The sequence below is a fragment of the Rutidosis leptorrhynchoides genome, chromosome 4 (assembly GCF_046630445.1).
Source record: "Rutidosis leptorrhynchoides isolate AG116_Rl617_1_P2 chromosome 4, CSIRO_AGI_Rlap_v1, whole genome shotgun sequence".
NCBI classification, from domain to species: domain Eukaryota; kingdom Viridiplantae; phylum Streptophyta; class Magnoliopsida; order Asterales; family Asteraceae; genus Rutidosis; species Rutidosis leptorrhynchoides.
The window spans coordinates 464,995,334-465,014,431 of NC_092336.1; the positions used below are offsets into that span (position 1 = coordinate 464,995,334).

Below are 19,098 nucleotides of genomic sequence, written 5' to 3' on the forward strand. Positions count from 1 at the left end.
GCAGATTTATTTCAAGATTCTGGCAGACATTACAGCAAGCATTGGAAACTCGTCTAGACATGAGTACTGCCTATCATCCACAAACTGATGGGCAGAGCGAAAGGACGATACAAACGCTTGAAGACATGCTACGAGCTTGTGTTATTGATTTCGGAAACAGTTGGGATCGACATCTACCGTTAGAAGAATTTTCCTACAACAACAGCTACCATTCAAGCATTGAGATGGCGCCGTTTGAAGCACTTTATGGTAGAAAGTGCAGGTCTCCGATTTGTTGGAGTAAAGTGGGGGATAGACAGATTACGGGTCCGGAGATAATACAAGAAACTACCGAGAAAATCATCCAAATTCAACAAAGATTGAAAACCGCCCAGAGTCGACAAAAGAGCTACGCGGACAGTAAAAGAAAAGATATAGAGTTTGAAATTGGAGAAATGGTCATGCTTAAGGTTTCACCTTGGAAAGGCGTTGTTCGATTTGGTAAACGGGGGAAACTAAATCCAAGGTACATTGGACCATTCAAGATTATAGATCGTGTCGGACCAGTAGCTTACCAACTGGAGCTACCTCAACAACTCGCGGCTGTACATAACACTTTCCACGTCTCAAATTTGAAGAAATGTTTTGCTAAAGAAGATCTCACTATTCCGTTGGACGAAATCCAAATCAATGAAAAACTTCAATTCATTGAAGAACCCGTCGAAATAATGGATCGTGAGGTTAAGAGACTTAAACAAAACAAGATACCGATTGTTAAGGTTCGATGGAATGCTCGTAGAGGACCCGAGTTCACCTGGGAGCGTGAAGATCAGATGAAGAAGAAATACCCGCATTTATTTCCAGAAGATACGTCAACACCTCCAACTGCTTAAAATTTCGGGACGAAATTTATTTAACGGGTAGGTACTGTAGTGACCCGAACTTTTCCATGTTTATATATATATTAAATGAAATTGTTATTTACATGATTAAGTATTTTCAACATGTTAAGCAATCAAACTTGTTAAGACTTAATTAATTGAAATAGGTTTCTTATAGACAATTGACCACCCAAGTTGACCGGTGATTCACGAACGTTAAAACTTGTAAAAACTATACGATGACATATATATGGTTATATATATAGTTAACATGATTTTATTATAAGTATGTATCTCATTAGGTATTTTAACAATGAGTTATATACATAAAAATGAGACTATTAAATTAAGAAACTCGAAAACGATATATATAACGATTATCGTTATAACAACGTCTTACTAGGTACATATGAATCATATTAAATATTGATACACTTGGTTAATTATGTTAAATGATAAGTAAATATATTATTAAGTGTATTAACAATGAAATACATATTAAAAATAAGACTACTAACTTAATGATTTCGAAACGAGACATATATGTAACGATTATCGTTGTAACGACATTTAACTGTATATATATATCATACTAAGATATATTATATATCATAATATAATGATAATATAACAATTTAACATCTCATTTGTTATAATAAACAATGGGTTAACAACATTTAACAAGATCGTTAACCTAAAGGTTTCAAAACAACATTTACATGTAACGACTAACGATGACTTAACGACTCAGTTAAAATGTATATACATGTAGTGTTTTAAAATGTATTCATACACTTTTGAAAGACTTCAAGACACTTATCAAAATACTTCTACTTAACAAAAATGCTTACAATTACATCCTCGTTCAGTTTCATCAACAATTCTACTCGTATGCACCCGTATTCGTACTCGTACAATACACAGCTTTTAGATGTATGTACTATTGGTATATACACTCCAATGATCATCTCTTAGTAGCCCATGTGAGTCACCTAACACATGTGGGAACCATCATTTGGCAACTAGCATGAAATATCTCATAAAATTACAAAAATATGAGTAATCATTCATGACTTATTTACATGAAAACAAAATTACATATCCTTTATATCTAATCCATACACCAACGACCAAAAACACCTACAAACACTTTCATTCTTCAATTTTCTTCATCTAATTGATCTCTCTCAAGTTCTATCTTCAAGTTCTAAGTGTTCTTCATAAATTCCAAAAGTTCTAGTTTCATAAAATCAAGAATACTTCCAAGATTGCAAGTTTACTTCCAAGTTTTCTAAATCCATTCCAAGTAATTGATATTGCTCAATAACATCATATATATCTATCGCAATATCACTAAAAACGCTCTAGAATCGAAGATAATGAAGGTGATCTACAAGTGATAAGCCAAGATGCGCAAATTTGTATCGGAAGAATGATTTGCAAAGAGTTTTGATGATTTATGACATTGGTTGATCCCGATACGAGTTAGGGTCAAGATAGCACTCTAAAATGATAAAACAAAGCTTCTGATATGTTAGACTTAGTACAAATGAAAGGAGATTAAAAAGAAAACGAAACAGTCAAAATCAGCAAATTGGGACGCCGTCCAGGGCATGGGGACGTCGTCCTGCCCTTTGATATGGGACGCCGTCTTGGTTGTTTGGGACGCCGTCCTGGCTTTTTTAGTGGGACGCCGTCCTGCCTTTTGGGACGACGTCCCGTAGTAGGTTTGGGCCGACTTTTCTGCTTTTTACCTACTTTCTCCACTTTAAAACTTCAGTTTTTGGGACTGTTTCATATCATTTACGAACCAGAGAGTCTAGAGACGATTTTTGAAGAGCAAATTGGAGAACTCCAAGCTCTTGGAAGAGGCTAAAACATCAAGGAATCAAAGGTCAAATCCTTCTTCATCCAAGAACTCTTGTTCTTGTAGGTTATTTCCTTGTTTCTCAGCAATGATTTCAGTTAATAATTTGATTGTAGTGTTGTCTGTTACCATGATTATTAGCTAGTTTCTATAATGTTTGTCTAGATTAATAACCAAGGTATTGGATGTAATCTTATTGATTGAATGTATTATGCGTGATAGATTGAAGCTTGAATTAAGAATCATGCTTATTGTTGTTAAAATCATTTGTATTTAGTTAATTGATATGTTGTTGATAAAGAGAACTCTTGTTGATGTATTATATTGATTTACAATCAACTTGTCTTAGATTGATTGTTTGCTAAACCGGACCAAGGGGGTAAACTAGATTAAAAAGGTTAAACAAAATAGGAATGAATTGTGTAGGGCGAACGCAAAGACAATTGTTATTCAAGTCTTTGATCTTGTTGATCAACTAGTCACAAACGAAAAGGTCTAAGTAATAGGGAACCCTCACTTAGTAATTCTAGTTTGAATACTTGCTAAAGAGAACTCTTGGCTAGTCGATTTAGGTGATTAGCATGCTTATAGTTATTTGATTACAAATACAAGAACCATAGTGAAAAGGGAACCCTTGATCTTGTTATTGTATTTGCGTGTTTATCCGAGAGAACTCTTAGTGAACCTATTAGATAACTACACACATAATTATTCAATCAGGACTTAATATCTAAACTTACATCCAATACCGAGGGTAAAATATCTAGATAAACATTTCATCTCTTTGATTTAATTCAAAACTATCTTACTAAGGCCTGCGTGCCTATTGGATCATTTTGTACTTTGTTTTGAGACAATTTAATTTGTGTGATGTGTTTTGAGATAATTTCGGTTTGTAATAATGTACTAATGGTGTGGTTTGATAAACGGTTGTGGTTGTAAAAACACCATTATTTTTATTGTGATTTGTGTGGTTTGTTCATTTTTGCAGCATGTTTGAACTTCAAAGACTGGCATTAAGTTCAGCGACATTTGATATTATGATATATGTATGATGATAATCGCGGAATGGACGATGCTCTTATGCTGGCAGTAAGTTCAGCGGCATCCGTCTACATGTTCCACGATTTACAGGTTAAAAATTGAAAATTTCTACAATCACCCTATCACTTTGCCCTCTAAATTTAATCCTTTTTCTGATTTCATGCAATGAGGGCCTTGCATGATCTCAAGTGTGGGGTAGGGAGTAGAAATTTATCGGGAACTCGTTTCACTAAAATTAAGGCGTTTGGCGTTTATTATAAAAATTTTAAAATTTTTATGTAAGCCTTAAAAACGATTAAAAGTCCAAAAACAAAACCATGTCATATGCATTGTGATTTTAAAAGAAAATAAATGTTGTTTTGCATTTTAAATTATTAATAGTCTTTGAAGTTGCTCTATCATTCAATTATTTGAATGAAAATCCTACTAGTTTAGTAAGCTAACTTGTAGGTCACTTGTACCAAAACGAGTGTAAACCGTGAGAGAGCGGTGATTGTATAGCGTGGTCGGAAACCGGATCTCGCGCCAGATCGAAAACCTTAAGGACGATCCTCATTGTTTCTCCTAACAAGGACAATGTTGCGTCCGACCACCTATTATAACCAATAGGATGTATCTGTTCCATCCTCAAGGAAGTAAAGTCTTCCGAATGACACACTTACAGATTCAATTCAGAAGATGTAGTCCAGACCAGTCGTAGGGTGATAAAAACTCTTGAAAAGTCATTACTAACATCGACTGGAAATCTATCAGGCCTCAACGTCAAACAGGGAAACTGGTAGTCAAAGCTTATCTCAATGAGGGAGATTTGCTAGCCAAATGGGAAGCGCACCATGATACACAAATTGTCAGTGATTGATTAGATTCCCAGTGGATAACCTCCGGAAAGGTAATATATCAGCTTTTAAGCCTGATGAATTTCAATCTTCATGATTGATTTAACGGATTAGATGATTACCTCATAATTGTCAATGATATTCGGACGTAATGTGTATCCTCCTAAGCACATTATTTTCTACCAACATCTCGTAATGTTAGGTACCGTGGGAGGGATTGGCTTGACCAATAGCGGGAAACCCGCACTCATTTAAAAAAAAAAAAAAAAAAAATTCAGAAAATCCGACAAAATCGGAAAACGTGTCTAGTATTAAAAACTAGCATGATATTTTCAAAACCATAAAACGTTTTCATCAAGGTCCTGATTTCCCTAGGATCAAATTTTTCGGATACTTGGCTCTAATCTCCCAAAAATGTGTGTGTGTGTGTTTTCATTGTGTATATAGCGTGAGTGTGTTACTTAAAGCGTGTGTTTCATATAGTGTGAGTTGTGTTTCATATCAACGTGTGTGCTTCGTGTGCTTCGAATGATTCATGTAATGTTTGTAATATATATTGTGTGATTGTATTTGATAATTGTTCCACTTTGTAAAGAAAGAATTGCTTGAGGACAAGCAAGGTTTAAGTGTGGGGTGTTTTGATATTGCTCAATAACATCATATATATCTATCGCAATATCACTAAAAACGCTCTAGAATCGAAGATAATGAAGGTGATCTACAAGTGATAAGCCAAGATGCGCAAATTTGTATCGGAAGAATGATTTGCAAAGAGTTTTGATGATTTATGACATTGGTTGATCCCGATACGAGTTAGGGTCAAGATAGCACTCTAAAATGATAAAACAAAGCTTCCGATATGTTAGACTTAGTACAAATGAAAGGAGATTAAAAAGAAAACGAAACAGTCAAAATCAGCAAATTGGGACGCCGTCCAGGGCATGGGGACGTCGTCCTGCCCTTTGATATGGGACGCCGTCTTGGTTGTTTGGGACGCCGTCCTGGCTTGTTTAGTGGGACGCCGTCCTGCCTTTTGGGACGACGTCCCGTAGTAGGTTTGGGCCAACTTTTCTGCTTTTTACCTACTTTCTCCACTTTAAAACTTCAGTTTTTGGGACTGTTTCATATCATTTACGAACCAGAGAGTCTAGAGACGCTTTTTGAAGAGCAAATTGGGGAACTCCAAGCTCTTGGAAGAGGCTAAAACATCAAGGAATCAAAGGTCAAATCCTTCTTCATCCAAGAACTCTTGTTCTTGTAGGTTATTTCCTTGTTTCTCAGCAATGATTTCAGTTAATAATTTGATTGTATTGTTGTCTGTTACCATGATTATTGGCTAGTTTCTATAATGTTTGTCTAGATTAATAACCAAGGTATTGGATGTAATCTTATTGATTGAATGTATTATGCGTGATAGATTGAAGCTTGAATTAAGAATCATGCTTATTGTTGTTAAAATCATTTGTATTTAGTTAATTGATATGTTGTTGATAAAGAGAACTCTTGTTGATGTATCATATTGATTTACAATCAACTTGTCTTAGATTGATTGTTTGCTAAACCGGACCAAGGGGGTAAACTAGATTAAAAAGGTTAAACAAAATAGGAATGAATTGTGTAGGGCGAACGCAAAGACAATTGTTATTCAAGTCTTTGATCTTGTTGATCAACTAGTCACAAACGAAAAGGTCTAAGTAATAGGGAACCCTCACTTAGTAATTCTAGTTTGAATACTTGCTAAAGAGAACTCTTGGCGAGTCGATTTAGGTGATTAGCATGCTTATAGTTATTTGATTACAAATACAAGAACCATAGTGAAAAGGGAACCCTTGATCTTGTTATTGTATTTGCGTGTTTATCCGAGAGAACTCTTAGTGAACCTATTAGATAACTACACACATAATTATTCAATCAGGACTTAATATCTAAACTTACATCCAATACCGAGGGTAAAATATCTAGATAAACATTTCATCTCTTTGATTTAATTCAAAACTATCTTACTTGCTTTATTTGCATTTATTATCATTTCATAAACTTAAAAGACAAAAATATTGTTTTTACATTTAACCTTCTTTGATTTGGCTAAATCGTTAAATAGCCACCAAAACATAAAACTTGTACTTTTAACTTTAATTTACTTAGTTAATCATAATATAGTTTCTAATTCTAGTTTGACTGATATAACTGTCCTTGGAACGATACACGGAACTAAACCAGTTACTATACTACTACACGATCGGGTACACTGCCCGTTAGTGTGTAGCAATCTTTAAAACCGGTGTTTTCCATACGATAAATTATATACACGATTTCTTTACATCAAGTTTTTGGCACCGCTGCCGGGGACAGTTTTGTGTCAAAATAGGATTATTAACTAAATTTGTGATTAAGTAGTTTCTTAATTATTTTAAATTATTAATAGTCTTTGATTTTAATTTTATAGAATCGGTATGTGTGATAGTTTTTGTTAGTTGTGTGATTGACAGATTATAGGTTGCATATGCCACATACCCGAAGTTCAGAATCTCCATTACTTACACCGTTTACAGAACCTGATAGAAAGCTTGGTAAAATTCCAAAAGAAGTACTTGAAATTTTTGAATCTTCATCAAAGCAAGAAACTTTTGATTCAGAATCAAGTACAACCAAGCCTCGATATTCAGACTTTGGTAAACCAGTTCAACCACCAAATTTTGAAATGGAAGGAGAAAGACCGTTGGTACCAAGACAATCAATGGCAGCAAGGATGAAAGCAACTCGAACCGGACAAGGTAGTGCTATTACTCCACCTACTGGTGAGGTAACTTTTGAAATTAAAGGACCTATTCTTCAAATGATTAATAACAAGTGTCAATTTAGTGGTGGTCCTAATGAAGACACAAACGAACATATTCGTCTCTTTGAAGAGATATGTCTTCTTTTCAAACTTAAACCAGAAACTGACCAGGCCATATTTTTAAGACTTTTCCCATGGACACTCCAAGGGGAAGCCCGAAGTTGGTTAGATTCACTGGCCGAGGCTACGATAGGAACGTGGGATGGTATGTTGGAAAAATTTCTTAAGAAATATTTTCCAGCTTCTAAGTCCGCGAGACTCCAACACGAAATTACCCAATTCTATCAAAAGCCAATGGAAACCTTGTACGAAGCATGGAATCGATTTTCCAAAATGCTAAGAAGTTGTCCAAACCATGGTTTGGATACCTTTCAACAGGTTCAAATCTTTTACAAGGGTTGCGAAGTTGCAACCCGAATTTCCATTGATCAGGCGGCCGGAGGTTCAATTATGGACAAAACCGAGCAAGAGGCTTATGAGATAATCGAGAAACTAGCCGATTATTCTCATGAGTGGCATTAAGAATGCCCAATCACTCGAAATGCTCAAGTCCAAAGCGCCGGTGCTTATGATGACTTAAGCTCCCTAGGTGTAAAAATAGATGGTGTTGTCCGAAACATGGACAAAATCACCAAGGAAATCCATAGTATGAAAGTAGGTTGTGAATACTGTGGTGGTCTCCACTTAGGAAAAGATTGTGATGCCGGGTTAACCATGGCTAAAAAAGAAGAAGTGGCTTTTATAAGCCAAAGAAATAATAACCAGTTTCAGGGAAGAGCCCAATTTAACCGGAACTTTAACAACCCCTACAACCCTCAAGGTCAAACTTCCAATTTTCAACAAGGGTCAAGTAGTGGGTTCCAACAACAAACTCCGGGTTATTATCAAAAACCCCAGCAGGAGGAGAAAAAGTCAAATTTAGAGAGTATGTTGGAAAAGTTAATTACATCACAAACTCAGCTTGTCACAAATATAAACCAAACCAACGAGAAAAACGAACATCAATTTAGAAACCAACAAGCATCAATTCAAAATTTAGAAAAACAAATGAGTGGTTTAGCCAATTTACTGAGCGAGAGGAAACCAGGTAGTTTACCGGGCGATACCAGTAAAAACCCACGAAATGAGCACGCAAATGTTATCACCACACGGAGTGGTCTAGCATACGATGCTCCAAAAATGCCCGAAAATTCTGATTTCAGGGTTCCATTGAACCAATATGATGAACCGGTTAAGGAGCCGGAACAAGTAGTTGAAAAGGAAAAACGGGAAAAAACCCGTAGTGAAACCATATCAACCACCGCTCCCATACCCGAGAAAGCAACAACAAGAAAGGCTAGAGGCCGAAAGGTCGAAATTCCTAGATATGTTTAAACAAATCAACATAAACATGCCTTTCATTGATGTAATCTCGGGTATGCCCAAGTATGCTAAGTTTTTAAAAGACTTACTTACTAATCGGAAGAAAATGGAAGAACTTTCATCCGTCACCATGAATGCTAATTGTTCAGCAATTTTGATGAACAAAATACCGAAAAAGTTAGCTGATCCTGGAAGTTTTACCATACCATGTCTCCTGGGAGATTTGGAATGCATTAAAGCATTAGCGGATTTAGGGGCTAGCATAAATTTAATGCCTTATTCATTATATGTTAAGCTAAACCCCGGGGAACTGAAACCAACTCGAATGGCAATCCAACTAGCAGACCGCTCTGTTAAATTCCCTCGTGGAATTTTAGAGAATATGTTAGTAAAAGTAGGTACCCTAGTATTTCCGGCTGACTTTGTAATTCTAGACATGGAGAAGGACACACATGTGCCTCTTATATTAGGTCGACCTTTCCTCAATACCGCTAGAGCTATGATAGATGTTCATGGGCAGAAATTGACCCTTAGTATTGAGGATATGAAGGTTACCTTTTCCGTTGACCATGCCTTGCAATACCCCGAGTCTACTGATGATCAATGTTATTATCTGCAAGCCGTAGACACGTATTCGGAGTTGTTGCAGGAATTTCCAGAATTGCAAGGTACAGGAGAATGCATTTTTGCGGAAGGTGATGAGGAAACAATGGTAGAAGAAGTGGAGATGTTAACCACTTTGATGGCTAACGGGTATGAGCCAAATGATGAAGAGTACAGAAAGTTGGATTTAGGGAATGAGTACCGATGTAAAACATCGATTGAAGAACCTCCCGTTTTGGAACTGAAGCCACTTCCAAGTCACTTGGAATATGCTTACCTACAAGAAGGTTCTACTCTCCCGGTGATCATTTCATCCGAACTCTCTGTAAGTGAAAAATCTAAGCTTGTTTCCATGTTAAAAGCCCATAAAACGGCTTTAGCATGGAAAATTCACGACATCAAGGGTATAAGTCCCTCTTATTGTACACATAAGATATTAATGGAAGATAACTATAAGCCATGTGTACAAAGACAAAGGCGACTCAACCCCAATATGCAAGAAGTTGTTAAGAAGGAGATTGTCAAACTCCTAGATGCGGGTCTTATTTATCCAATTTCGGATAGTCCTTGGGTGAGTCCGGTCCAATGCGTGCCCAAAAAGGGTGGCATGACCGTTGTCACAAATGAAGACGACCAATTAATTTCTACCAGGACTATCACGGGTTGGAGGGTATGCATTGACTACAGAAAATTAAATGATGCTACCCGAAAAGACCATTTTCCCCTTCCTTACATTGATCAAATGTTGGAAAGATTAGCGGGAAAGAATTTTTATTGTTTTCTTGACGGTTTCTCGGGATATTTCCAAATCCCTATAGCACCCGAGGACCAAGAGAAAACGACTTTTACATGCCCTTATGGTACCTTCTCCTATCGACGTATGCCTTTTGGCTTATGCAATGCTCCTGCTACCTTCCAAAGGTGTATGGTAGCTATTTTTCATGACATGATTGAAGACTTTATGGAAGTATTCATGGATGACTTCTCAGTCTTCGGTGATTCTTTTGAATCATGTCTTAAAAATCTTGAGCGTATGTTGATTAGGTGTGAAGAATCAAATCTTATACTAAACTGGGAAAAATGCCATTTTATGGTAAAAGAGGGCATTGTATTGGGTCATAAAATTTCTTGTGCAGGTCTGGAGGTGGATCGGGCTAAAGTGGAAGTAATAGCCAAATTACCACCACCAACGAATGTGAAAGGTGTTAGAAGTTTTCTTGAGAAGGACGCTCCATTTGTCTTTACGGACGAGTGTCTTGCCGCCTTTAATCTTCTTAAAGCAAAGCTCACGCAGTCATCGATTCTCATATCGCCGAATTGGTCAATACCATTCGAACTTATGTGTGACGCCAGTGACTTTGCTATTGGTGCCGTCTTGGGGCAAAGAATAGAAAAACATTTCAAGCCCATTTACTATGCTAGTAAGACACTGCAAGGAGCCTAACTTAATTACACTACCACCGAGAAGGAACTCCTTGCAATCGTCTTTTCGTTTGACAAATTCCGATCCTATTTAGTGCTAGCAAAGACGGTTGTCTACACAGACCACTCGGCATTAAAGTACTTGCTTTCTAAGCAAGATGCTAAACCCCGTTTAATACGTTGGGTCTTGCTTTTGCAAGAATTCGACATCGATATAAAGGATAAAAAGGGTGCCGAAAACCTAGCTGCCGATCACCTTTCTCGACTTGAGAACCCGAATCTTGGGGTTCTACATGAGACCGTTATCCAAGATAATTTTCCTGATGAAAATCTCATGAGAGTTGAGAAAATTGATGATCCATGGTTTGTAGACATTGCCAACTATCTTGCGGGTGGATTCCTAGAAACCGGTATGTCACACCAGAAAAGAAAGAAATTCTTTAGTGACTTAAAATACTATTTTTGGGAACACCCATATCTCTTTAAATAGTGTCCCGATGGGATAATCCGTCGGTGTGTTTCGGGGAAGGAATGCACCGAAATTCTGCTTGACTGTCACCTTGGTCCAACAGGTGGGCACTTTGGTCCCCAAATCACGGGGAAGAAAGTTTATGAGGCCGGTTTCTATTGGCCTACAATATTCAAAGATGCCTACGCTGTTTATAAGGCTTGTGACGCGTGCCAACGGGCCGGTCAAATAACTAAACGGGATGAAATGCCTCAACAAAGCATCCAAGTATGCGAGGTGTTCGATGTTTGGGGAATTGACTTTATGGGCCCCTTTCCAAAATCTCATTCTTACCTCTACATACTTGTCGCCATAGATTATGTTTCTAAATGGGCGGAGGCAAAACCTCTACCAACAAATGATGGCCGAGTGGTGGTAAACTTTTTGATGGAGCTTTTCTCTAGGTTCGGCACACCAAAAGCTCTTATAAGTGACCGGGGCACCCACTTTTGCAATAAGCAATTGGAAAAGGTGTTGAAAAGATATGGAGTAATCCATAAAATTTCGACATCTTATCATCCCCAAACGAGTGGGCAAGTAGAAAACACCAACCGGTCATTAAAACGCATACTTGAAAAGACCGTTGGTGCCAATCCAAAAGAGTGGTCAACCAAGTTAAACGATGCATTGTGGGCCTTTCGCACGGCCTACAAAACACCGATTGGAACAACTCCTTTCCGTATGGTATACGGAAAAGCATGCCATCTCCCGTTGGAGATTGAACATAAAGCACATTGGGCGCTAAGGGCATGCAATTTGGATTACCAAGAAGTGGGTCGGTTACGTTTGACCCAACTAAATGAATTAGACGAGTTGAGGCTTGAAGCCTATGACAACTCTCTAATTTACAAGAAAAAAACCAAACAATGGCACGACAAAAGATTGAAACGTCCAAAGGAATTCATGGAAGGCGATCGTGTCCTTGTTTATAATTTCCGTTTCAAGTTATCACCCGGAAAGCTTAAGTCCCGATGGACGGGACCGTTTGTTGTTAGAAAGGTGTACCCTTATGGTACAGTCGAAATGGAGAACGGGAAGGGTGATATTTTTAAAGTGAATGGCCACCGGGCCAAACACTATGTTGATGGTCCCCTAGAAATTGAGGATGAGGTTAGCCTCAACTTCAAGAAAAACGCCTAAATCTAAATGGGGACGAGTTTGGTGAACGACTCGTAAAAAAAAAAAATGGTTCACAATTGTAATTAGGTTTGTATTGTGTGCACGATAAATTTTAGTTTGGTACAAAATGATTAACGTATGACCTCTAAACACGAACGACTCAGAAAAACAGATCAGTGGGTTTTAGTGTAACAGGACGCCGTCCTAAATGGCAAGACGCCGTCCTGTTTTACTAACCTAGACGCCGTCCTAAATGGCAAGACGCCGTCCCACTTCTTTATCCTAGACGTCGTCTAGATATCCAGGACGACGTCCTGACCCCCTGACTCAGAAAAATTAGACGTTTTAAAACACCTACCCACTCATTTCTTATCCACAAAACACACTCTTCTCTATTTTTCTCTGCCCTAACCCGAACCACTCTCCAAAAACCCTAATTTCTACTTCAATTTCGCGTTTCCTTCTTCAAATTCAAGCTTCAAATCATGAACTTTTGGGTATGGATACTCCATTTTTACACTTTTCTTTATCAATTACTTGAATTATATGTTTATTTCTATAAATTGGTAAAGGATAAGTGTGGGGTGTTTGATTTGCATGATTATTGTTAAGATTAACATGCCTTAGGTGTTTAAATTGCCCGTATGTGTTTATTTTGCAAAGATTACATGTTCTTAAGGGTTTGTTCATGATTCTAGGGTTTGTAGAATTTAAATCCGAATTTTGAGTGCTTAATTTATGATGTTGGGTTTATGTATGATGTTTATGATTCTTGTGAAGTATTTGATTGTGTTGGTGATGTTGATGTCAACTTGGCCGGGTCATTTTTTTTATGTTATTGAATTTCTAAGCATATTGGTTAATTGTAATGAGTTTATGAAATATGTATGCTTGATGTTCATTTGAAAGGGCCTGTTGAAGCAAATTAATGGAATAGAATGCTATAATGTATGATGTTATAATGGTCAGTTGAGCTAAAATTGTGAAAAATGCGTTATGATTTATGATGAATATCTTTAGAATGCAAAGTTAAATGTTATGACCTATAAACAAAACATACTTGAGTCCTTGATTCCTAAGTTTATGCTACATTGTGGAGTTGTGATTTTCGTTTTTGAAAGTGTATTAACGAATTCATGTTGACTTTGGTTGACTTTGGTTTGAAACGGTGAACATGCACTTTTGTGTAAATGAATCATAATACTTTTGAACTAGGAATTGAATGATTAAGTTCTCCTCCTACTCGGTTATGTTTTAGCTAACATTAACACAACGGTTTCTATGTTCTTTTGGTTTGGTGTATAATGTTTTGCAGGGACAACCAAGCAGAGGAGGACCGGCAAAAAGAGGAAGGACAGCAGGTTTGGCTCCTCCACGACAACCACCACCACCACCACAACAACAACATCATTCATCATCGTCTTCCGGAGAAGAAGAGGAGGAGGATCTAAATGATCCTCGAGTTTGGTTAACACAGGTTCAGAACGACGAAGACTACACCGAAACGTTTGAGAGAATAAACCGCAAGCCGATTAATGCCACTTGGTATTTTATCTGGGGGCCATTGGAAGAGGCGGGCATGCGCCGACATGTTTCTAATTTACTCGCCATTCCTTACGGTAGAGTAGTCACCCACGCTTGGGAACAGGTTTTTAGCATCAATGAACCAATCTATCCGGTGCTGCTTAAAGAATTTTACTCTACCATGCGGTTTAACAATGTCAGCGATTATTTATCGAATGAGTTTCTACGGTTTCATCTCGGGGGCTAAGATAGGGGTATAAGCAGTTTACAGCTTTGTAGAGTTCTGGGAATTTTTGGGGAATTCACCGATAATCAGTTAGGTGAATATTTGCGGGCTTCTGATTACGTTGGCCGGCATGTTTTTGATGACACCTCTTATTGGCGCAGAATTTGTAAGCCAAATATTGCGCCTGCACATTTTAGATCAAGCAAGCACAGGTACAACGAAATCGCAGCCCGGGATGATAAGCTGCTTCATCGACTCATCGCATGCACTTTTAATGCGAGGGTTGAGGGTCATGAGAAGGTGAAAACATTAGATTTGTGGATTATGGATCAAATCAAGCGGGGTTCCTATACCGACATTCCTGGGCTAATCGGTAATTATTTCCTTGCCATTGCGACTGAAACACGGCTACAGAAGCCACTTCTGGGAGGCCACTACATCACCCGAATTGCCCGACATTTTAACATCGATTTCAGTAGATTACAGGAGTATACGAGTGTCATGAAACCATTAAAAAAGGTTTTTTATATTAATGCTGAAATCATTATGAAAGATAGAAATGGGCATTTGGTGCCTTTTGTAGCAGTTGGTGCAGGTGACGCAAGTGGCAGTGGTGTTCAGCAAGAGCAGCAGCAGGAAGAGGAGGCGGAAATGGAGGCACAGACTAACGTCGGTGAACAGGTTCCGTGGCATCCGTCCCAATCAAGTTGGGACAGTTTGGTTGGTAGTGTTAACAACATGAGATTGAGCCCGAACGAACAAAGGAGGCACAACCAACAAATGTGGGATAGTCAGGAACGAATGGAGCGATGACAGATCGCTCAAGTACATGATCAGGGGTGGAACAGTTATGGTATTGATTGGAATAACCATAACTCAGAGTTATTTTATTCGAACCCCGAACAGTACTACGGCACGACACGTCTGACACCACAATACTACACGGATCCTGAACACCCACCTCCACCTCACCCGATTTATAACTCTACAGATGCGTTGCAGGATGCTCGGGAAAGATTTGAGCGGCAATATCCACATGGACGCCCGTACCGAGATGGTTCGGGTAATTATTTCTGGCCGTACGATAACTAGGCCTGCGTGCCTATTGGATCATTTTGTACTTTGTTTTGAGACAATTTAATTTGTGTGATGTGTTTTGAGATAATTTCGGTTTGTAATAATGTACTAATGGTGTGGTTTGATAAACGGTTGTGGTTGTAAAAACACCGTTATTTTTATTGTGATTTGTGTGGTTTGTTCATTTTTGCAGCATGTTTGAACTTCAAAGACTGGCATTAAGTTCAGCGACATTTGATATTATGATATATGTATGATGATAATCGCGGAATGGACGATGCTCTTATGCTGGCAGTAAGTTCAGCGGCATCCGTCTACATGTTCCACGATTTACAGGTTAAAAATTGAAAATTTCTACAATCACCCTATCACTTTGCCCTCTAAATTTAATCCTTTTTCTGATTTCATGCAATGAGGGCCTTGCATGATCTCAAGTGTGGGGTAGGGAGTAGAAATTTATCGGGAACTCGTTTCACTAAAATTAAGGCGTTTGGCGTTTATTATAAAAATTTTAAAATTTTTATGTAAGCCTTAAAAACGATTAAAAGTCCAAAAACAAAACCATGTCATATGCATTGTGATTTTAAAAGAAAATAAATGTTGTTTTGCATTTTAAATTATTAATAGTCTTTGAAGTTGCTCTATCATTCAATTATTTGAATGAAAATCCTACTAGTTTAGTAAGCTAACTTGTAGGTCACTTGTACCAAAACGAGTGTAAACCGTGAGAGAGCGGTGATTGTATAGCGTGGTCGGAAACCGGATCTCGCGCCAGATCGAAAACCTTAAGGACGATCCTCATTGTTTCTCCTAACAAGGACAATGTTGCGTCCGACCACCTATTATAACCAATAGGATGTATCTGTTCCATCCTCAAGGAAGTAAAGTCTTCCGAATGACACACTTACAGATTCAATTCAGAAGATGTAGTCCAGACCAGTCGTAGGGTGATAAAAACTCTTGAAAAGTCATTACTAACATCGACTGGAAATCTATCAGGCCTCAACGTCAAACAGGGAAACTGGTAGTCAAAGCTTATCTCAATGAGGGAGATTTGCTAGCCAAATGGGAAGCGCACCATGATACACAAATTGTCAGTGATTGATTAGATTCCCAGTGGATAACCTCCGGAAAGGTAATATATCAGCTTTTAAGCCTGATGAATTTCAATCTTCATGATTGATTTAACGGATTAGATGATTACCTCATAATTGTCAATGATATTCGGACGTAATGTGTATCCTCCTAAGCACATTATTTTCTACCAACATCTCGTAATGTTAGGTACCGTGGGAGGGATTGGCTTGACCAATAGCGGGAAACCCGCACTCATTTAAAAAAAAAAAAAAAAAAAAAATTCAGAAAATCCGACAAAATCGGAAAACGTGTCTAGTATTAAAAACTAGCATGATATTTTCAAAACCATAAAACGTTTTCATCAAGGTCCTGATTTCCCTAGGATCAAATTTTTCGGATACTTGGCTCTAATCTCCCAAAAATGTGTGTGTGTGTGTTTTCATTGTGTATATAGCGTGAGTGTGTTACTTAAAGCGTGTGTTTCATATAGTGTGAGTTGTGTTTCATATCAACGTGTGTGCTTCGTGTGCTTCGAATGATTCATGTAATGTTTGTAATATATATTGTGTGATTGTATTTGATAATTGTTCCACTTTGTAAAGAAAGAATTGCTTGAGGACAAGCAAGGTTTAAGTGTGGGGTGTTTTGATATTGCTCAATAACATCATATATATCTATCGCAATATCACTAAAAACGCTCTAGAATCGAAGATAATGAAGGTGATCTACAAGTGATAAGCCAAGATGCGCAAATTTGTATCGGAAGAATGATTTGCAAAGAGTTTTGATGATTTATGACATTGGTTGATCCCGATACGAGTTAGGGTCAAGATAGCACTCTAAAATGATAAAACAAAGCTTCCGATATGTTAGACTTAGTACAAATGAAAGGAGATTAAAAAGAAAACGAAACAGTCAAAATCAGCAAATTGGGACGCCGTCCAGGGCATGGGGACGTCGTCCTGCCCTTTGATATGGGACGCCGTCTTGGTTGTTTGGGACACCGTCCTGGCTTGTTTAGTGGGACGCCGTCCTGCCTTTTGGGACGACGTCCCGTAGTAGGTTTGGGCCGACTTTTCTGCTTTTTACCTACTTTCTCCACTTTAAAACTTCAGTTTTTGGGACTGTTTCATATCATTTACGAACCAGAGAGTCTAGAGACGCTTTTTGAAGAGCAAATTGGAGAACTCCAAGCTCTTGGAAGAGGCTAAAACATCAAGGAATCAAAGGTCAAATCCTTCTTCATCCAAGAACTCTTGTTCTTGTAGGTTATTTCGTTGTTTCTCAGCAATGATTTCAGTTAATAATTTGATTGTATTGTTGTCTGTTACCATGATTATTGGCTAGTTTCTATAATGTTTGTCTAGATTAATAACCAAGGTATTGGATGTAATCTTATTGATTGAATGTATTATGCGTGATAGATTGAAGCTTGAATTAAGAATCATGCTTATTGTTGTTAAAATCATTTGTATTTAGTTAATTGATATGTTGTTGATAAAGAGAACTCTTGTTGATGTATCATATTGATTTACAATCAACTTGTCTTAGATTGATTGTTTGCTAAACCGGACCAAGGGGGTAAACTAGATTAAAAAGGTTAAACAAAATAGGAATGAATTGTGTAGGGCGAACGCAAAGACAATTGTTATTCAAGTCTTTGATCTTGTTGATCAACTAGTCACAAACGAAAAGGTCTAAGTAATAGGGAACCCTCACTTAGTAATTCTAGTTTGAATACTTGCTAAAGAGAACTCTTGGCGAGTCGATTTAGGTGATTAGCATGCTTATAGTTATTTGATTACAAATACAAGAACCATAGTGAAAAGGGAACCCTTGATCTTGTTATTGTATTTGCGTGTTTATCCGAGAGAACTCTTAGTGAACCTATTAGATAACTACACACATAATTATTCAATCAGGACTTAATATCTAAACTTACATCCAATACCGAGGGTAAAATATCTAGATAAACATTTCATCTCTTTGATTTAATTCAAAACTATCTTACTTGCTTTATTTGCATTTATTATCATTTCATAAACTTAAAAGACAAAAATATTGTTTTTACATTTAACCTTCTTTGATTTGGCTAAATCGTTAAATAGCCACCAAAACATAAAACTTGTACTTTTAACTTTAATTTACTTAGTTAATCATAATATAGTTTCTAATTCTAGTTTGACTGATATAACTGTCCTTGGAACGATACACGGAACTAAACCAGTTACTATACTACTACACGATCGGGTACACTGCCCGTTAGTGTGTAGCAATCTTTAAAACCGGTGTTTTCCATACGATAAATTATATACACGATTTCTTTACATCAGTAATCATCCAAGATCAAGAAACCTTTGTTACTTACAGTAGGTTATCTTTCTAATACAAGGTAATAATCATATTCAAACTTTAATTCAATTTCTATAACTATAACAATCTTATTTCGAGTGGAAATCTTACTTGAAATTGTTTTCGTGTCATGATTCTGCTTCAAGAACTTTCAAGCCATCCAAGGATCCTTTGAAGCTAGATCCATTTTTCTCATTTCCAGTAGGTTTATCCAAGGAACTTGAGGTAGTAATGATGTTCATAACATCATTCGATTCATACATATAAAGCTATCATATTCGAAGGTTTAAACTTGTAATCACTAGAACATAGTTTAGTTAATTCTAAACTTGTTCGCAAATAAAAGTTAATTCTTCTAACTTGACTTTTAAAATCAACTAAA

At 37.3% G+C, this 19,098-nt stretch overlaps 1 pseudogene; it reads left to right on the forward strand.

The window, feature by feature from the left end:
* Positions 1-7,344: 7,344 nt before the first annotated feature.
* The window catches only part of LOC139842253 (uncharacterized), a 191,922-nt pseudogene continuing 180,168 nt past the window's right edge, over positions 7,345-19,098 (forward strand).